The sequence below is a fragment of the Musa acuminata genome, unplaced genomic scaffold (assembly GCF_036884655.1).
Source record: "Musa acuminata AAA Group cultivar baxijiao unplaced genomic scaffold, Cavendish_Baxijiao_AAA HiC_scaffold_288, whole genome shotgun sequence".
In the NCBI taxonomy this organism is placed as follows: Eukaryota; Viridiplantae; Streptophyta; class Magnoliopsida; order Zingiberales; family Musaceae; genus Musa; species Musa acuminata.
Genome location: NW_027020550.1, coordinates 55,001 through 60,683, shown reverse-complemented (window position 1 = coordinate 60,683; position 5,683 = coordinate 55,001).

Genomic DNA, 5,683 nt, shown 5'->3' with positions numbered 1-5,683 from the left:
CGTGGCACGGCGACCGTCGTGAGCGGAGCAAAACGTCAGCCATCTCAGCACCCTGGAACCCCCCGGGTGGCACAGGGCTGGATGGGGCTTTCGTATAGCAGGGACGGTGCTGCCTCTCGCTTCGCTCGCTGTTCGCCGCTCACCGCTCGCTCGCTCAGCCAAAAATGGCCAGTTTTGGCCCGTTTTTGGGCTGTTTTGGCCTGTTTTTTGGTCCGTTCTTGCATGGCGCGGTGACCGTCGTGAGCGGAGGCAAAACGTCAGCCATCTCAGCACCCTGGAACCCCCCGGGTGGCACAGGGCTGGATGGGGCTTTCGTTATAGCAGGGACGGTGCTGCCTCACGCTTCGCTCGCTGTTCGCCGCTCGCCGCTCGCTCGCGCAGCCAAAAATGACCAGTTTTGGCCCGTTTTTGGCTGTTTTGGCCTGTTTATGGTCCGTTCTTGCGTGGTGCGGTGACCGTCGTGAGCGGAGCAAAACGTCAGCCATCTCAGCACCCTGGAACCCCCCGGGTGGCACAGGGCTGGATGGGGCTTTCGTATATAGCAGGGACGGTGCTGCCTCTCGCTTCGCTCGCTGTCCGCCGCTCGCCGCTCGCTCGCGCAGCCAAAAATGGCCAGTTTTGGCCCGTTTTTGGGCCGTTTTGGCCAGTTTTTGGCCTGTTCTTGCATTGCGCGGTGACCGTCGAGAGCGGAGCAAAACGTCAGCCATCTCAGCACCCTGGAACCCCCCGGTGGCACAGGGCTGGATGGGCTTTCGTATAGCAGGGACGTGCGCTGCCTCTCGCTTTCGCTCGCTGTCCGCCGCTCGCCGCTCGCTCGTGCAGCCAAAAATGGCCAGTTTTGGCCCGTTTTTGGGCCGTTTTGGCCAGTTTTTGGCCTGTTCTTGCATTGCGCGGTGACCGTCGAGAGCGGAGCAAAAACGTCAGCCATCTCAGCACCCTGGAACCCCCCGGGTGGCACAGGGCTGGATGGGGCTTTCGTATAGCAGGGACGGTGCTGCCTCTCGCTTCGCTCGCTGTCCGCCGCTCGCCGCTCGCTCGTGCAGCCAAAAATGGCCAGTTTTGGCCCGTTTTGGGCCGTTTTGGCCAGTTTTTGGCCTGTTCTTGCATTGCGCGGTGACCGTCGAGAGCGGAGCAAAACGTCAGCCATCTCAGCACCCCTGGAACCCCCCGGGTGGCACAGGGCTGGATGGGGCTTTCGTATAGCAGGGACGGTGCTGCCTCTCGCTTCGCTCGCTGTCCGCCGCTCGCCGCTCGCTCGTGCAGCCAAAAATGGCCAGTTTTGGCCCGTTTTTGGGCCGTTTTGGCCAGTTTTTGGCCTGTTCTTGCATTGCGCGGTGACCGTCGAGAGCGGAGCAAAACGTCAGCCATCTCAGCACCCTGGAACCCCCCGGGTGGCACAGGGCTGGATGGGGCTTTCGTATAGCAGGGACGGTGCTGCCTCTCGCTTCGCTCGCTGTCCGCCGCTCGCCGCTCGCTCGTGCAGCCAAAAATGGCCAGTTTTGGCCCGTTTTTGGGCCGTTTTGGCCAGTTTTTGGCCTGTTCTTGCATTGCGCGGTGACCGTCGAGAGCGGAGCAAAACGTCAGCCATCTCAGCACCCTGGAACCCCCCGGGTGGCACAGGGCTGGATGGGGCTTTCGTATAGCAGGGACGGTGCTGCCTCTCGCTTCGCTCGCTGTCCGCCGCTCGCCGCTCGCTCGTGCAGCCAAAAATGGCCAGTTTTGGCCCGTTTTTTGGGCCGTTTTGGCCAGTTTTTGGCCTGTTCTTGCATTGCGCGGTGACCGTCGAGAGCGGAGCAAAACGTCAGCCATCTCAGCACCCTGGACCCCCCGGGTGGCACAGGGCTGGATGGGCTTTCGTATAGCAGGGACGGTGCTGCCTCTCGCTTCGCTCGCTGTCCGCCGCTCGCCGCTCGCTCGTGCAGCCAAAAATGGCCAGTTTTGGCCCGTTTTTGGGCCGTTTTGGCCAGTTTTTGGCCTGTTCTTGCATTGCCGCGGTGACCGTCGAGAGCGGAGCAAAACGTCAGCCATCTCAGCACCCTGGAACCCCCCGGGTGGCACAGGGCTGGATGGGGCTTTCGTATAGCAGGGACGGTGCTGCCTCTCGCTTCGCTCGCTGTCCGCCGCTCGCCGCTCGCTCGTGCAGCCAAAAATGGCCAGTTTTGGCCCGTTTTTGGGCCGTTTTGGCCAGTTTTTGGCCTGTTCTTGCATTGCGCGGTGACCGTCGAGAGCGGAGCAAAACGTCAGCCATCTCAGCACCCTGGAACCCCCCGGTGGCACAGGGCTGGATGGGGCTTTCGTATAGCAGGGACGTGCTGCCTCTCGCTTCGCTCGCTGTCCGCCGCTCGCCGCTCGCTCGTGCAGCCAAAAATGGCCAGTTTTGGCCCGTTTTTGGGCCGTTTTGGCCAGTTTTTGGCCTGTTCTTGCATGCGCGGTGACCGTCGAGAGCGGAGCAAAACGTCAGCCATCTCAGCACCCTGGAACCCCCGGGTGGCACAGGGCTGGATGGGGCTTTCGTATAGCAGGGACGGTGCTGCCTCTCGCTTCGCTCGCTGTCCGCCGCCTCGCCGCTCGCTCGCGCAGCCAAAAATGGCCAGTTTTGGCCCGTTTTTGGGCCGTTTTGGCCAGTTTTTGGCCTGTTCTTGCATTGCGCGGTGACCGTCGAGAGCGGAGCAAAACGTCAGCCATCTCAGCACCCTGGAACCCCCCGGGTGGCACAGGGCTGGATGGGGCTTTCGTATAGCAGGGACGGTGCTGCCTCTCGCTTCGCTCGCTGTCCGCCGCTCGCCGCTCGCTCGTGCAGCCAAAATGGCCAGTTTTGGCCCGTTTTTGGGCCGTTTTGGCCAGTTTTTGGCCTGTTCTTGCATTGCGCGGTGACCGTCGAGAGCGGAGCAAAACGTCAGCCATCTCAGCACCCTGGAACCCCCCCCGGGTGGCACAGGGCTGGATGGGGCTTTCGTATAGCAGGGACGGTGCTGCCTCTCGCTTCGCTCGCTGTCCGCCGCTCGCCGCTCGCTCGTGCAGCCAAAAATGGCCAGTTTTGGCCCGTTTTTGGGCCGTTTTGGCCAGTTTTTGGCCTGTTCTTGCATTGCGCGGTGACCGTCGAGAGCGGAGCAAAACGTCAGCCATCTCAGCACCCTGGAACCCCCCGGGTGGCACAGGGCTGGATGGGGCTTTCGTATAGCAGGGACGGTGCTGCCTCTCGCTTCGCTCGCTGTCCGCCGCTCGCCGCTCGCTCGTGCAGCCAAAAATGGCCAGTTTTGGCCCGTTTTTGGGCCGTTTTGGCCAGTTTTTGGCCTGTTCTTGCATTGCGCGGTGACCGTCGAGAGCGGAGCAAAACGTCAGCCATCTCAGCACCCTGGAACCCCCCGGGTGGCACAGGGCTGGATGGGGCTTTCGTATAGCAGGGACGGTGCTGCCTCTCGCTTCGCTCGCTGTCCGCCGCTCGCCGCTCGCTCGCGCAGCCAAAAATGGCCAGTTTTGGCCCGTTTTTGGGCCGTTTTGGCCAGTTTTTGGCCTGTTCTTGCATTGCGCGGTGACCGTCGAGAGCGGAGCAAAACGTCAGCCATCTCAGCACCCTGGAACCCCCCGGGTGGCACAGGGCTGGATGGGGCTTTCGTATAGCAGGGACGGTGCTGCCTCTCGCTTCGCTCGCTGTCCGCCGCTCGCCGCTCGCTCGTGCAGCCAAAAATGGCCAGTTTTGGCCCGTTTTTGGGCCGTTTTGGCCAGTTTTTGGCCTGTTCTTGCATTGCGCGGTGACCGTCGAGAGCGGAGCAAAAACGTCAGCCATCTCAGCACCCTGGAACCCCCGGGTGGCACAGGGCTGGATGGGGCTTTCGTATAGCAGGGACGGTGCTGCCTCTCGCTTCGCTCGCTGTCCGCCGCTCGCCGCTCGCTCGTGCAGCCAAAATGGCCAGTTTTGGCCCGTTTTTGGGCCGTTTTGGCCAGTTTTTGGCCTGTTCTTGCATTGCGCGGTGACCGTCGAGAGCGGAGCAAAACGTCAGCCATCTCAGCACCCTGGAACCCCCCGGGTGGCACAGGGCTGGATGGGGCTTTCGTATAGCAGGGACGGTGCTGCCTCTCGCTTCGCTCGCTGTCCCGCCGCTCGCCGCTCGCTCGTGCAGCCAAAAATGGCCAGTTTTGGCCCGTTTTTGGGCCGTTTTGGCCAGTTTTTGGCCTGTTCTTGCATTGCGCGGTGACCGTCGAGAGCGGAGCAAAACGTCAGCCATCTCAGCACCCTGGAACCCCCCCGGGTGGCACAGGGCTGGATGGGGCTTTCGTATAGCAGGGACGGTGCTGCCTCTCGCTTCGCTCGCTGTCCGCCGCTCGCCGCTCGCTCGCGCAGCCAAAAATGGCCAGTTTTGGCCCGTTTTTGGGCCGTTTTGCCAGTTTTTGGCCTGTCTTGCATTGCGCGGTGACCGTCGAGAGGGAGCAAAACGTCAGCCATCTCAGCACCCTGGAACCCCCCGGGTGGCACAGGGCTGGATGGGGCTTTCGTATAGCAGGGACGGTGCTGCCTCTCGCTTCGCTCGCTGTCCGCCGCTCGCCGCTCGCGCAGACCAAAATGGCCAGTTTTGGCCCGTTTTTTGGGCCGTTTTGGCCAGTTTTTGGCCTGTTCTTGCATTGCGCGGTGACCGTCGAGAGCGGAGCAAAACGTCAGCCATCTCAGCACCCTGGAACCCCCGGGTGGCACAGGGCTGGATGGGCTTTCGTATAGCAGGGACGGTGCTGCCTCTCGCTTCGCTCGCTGTTCGCCGCTCGCCGCTCGCTCGCGCAGCCAAAAATGGCCAGTTTTGGCCCGTTTTTGGGCTGTTTTGGCCAGTTTTTGGCCTGTTCTTGCGTGGTGCGGTGACCGTCGTGAGCGGAGCAAAACGTCAGCCATCTCAGCACCCTGGAACCCCCCGGGTGGCACAGGGCTGGATGGGGCTTTCGTATAGCAGGGACGGTGCTGCCTCTCGCTTCGCTCGCTGTTCGCCGCTCGCCGCTCGCTCGCGCAGCCAAAAATGGCCAGTTTTGGCCCGTTTTTGGGCTGTTTTGGCCTGTTTTTGGGCTGTTCTTGTGTGGCGCGGTGACCGTCGTGAGCGGAGCAAAATGTCAGCCATCTCAGCACCCTGGAACCCCCGGGTGGCACAGGGCTGGATGGGGCTTTCGTATAGCAGGGACGGTGCTGCCTCGCGCTTCGCTCGCTGTTCGCCGCTCTCCGCTCGCTCGCGCAGCAAAAAATGGCCAGTTTTGGCCCGTTTTTGGGCTGTTTTGGCCAGTTTTTGGCCTGTTCTTGCGTGCCGCGGCGACCGTCGTGAGCGGAGCAAAACGTCAGCCATCTCAGCACCCTGGAACCCCCCGGGTGGCACAGGGCTGGATGGGCTTTCGTATAGCAGGGACGGTGCTGCCTCTCGCTTCGCTCGCTGTCCGCCGCTCGCTGCTCGCTCGCGCAGCCAAAAATGGCCAGTTTTGGCCCGTTTTTGGGCTGTTTTGGCCTGTTTTTGGGCTGTTCTTGTGTGCCGCGGCGACCGTCGTGAGCGGAGCAAAATGTCAGCCATCTCAGCACCCTGGAACCCCCCGGGTGGCACAGGGCTGGATGGGGCTTTCGTATAGCAGGGACGGTGCTGCCTCTCGCTTCGCTCGCTGTCCGCCGCTCGCCGCTCGCTCGCGCAGCCAAAAATGGCCAGTTTTGGCCCGTTTTTGG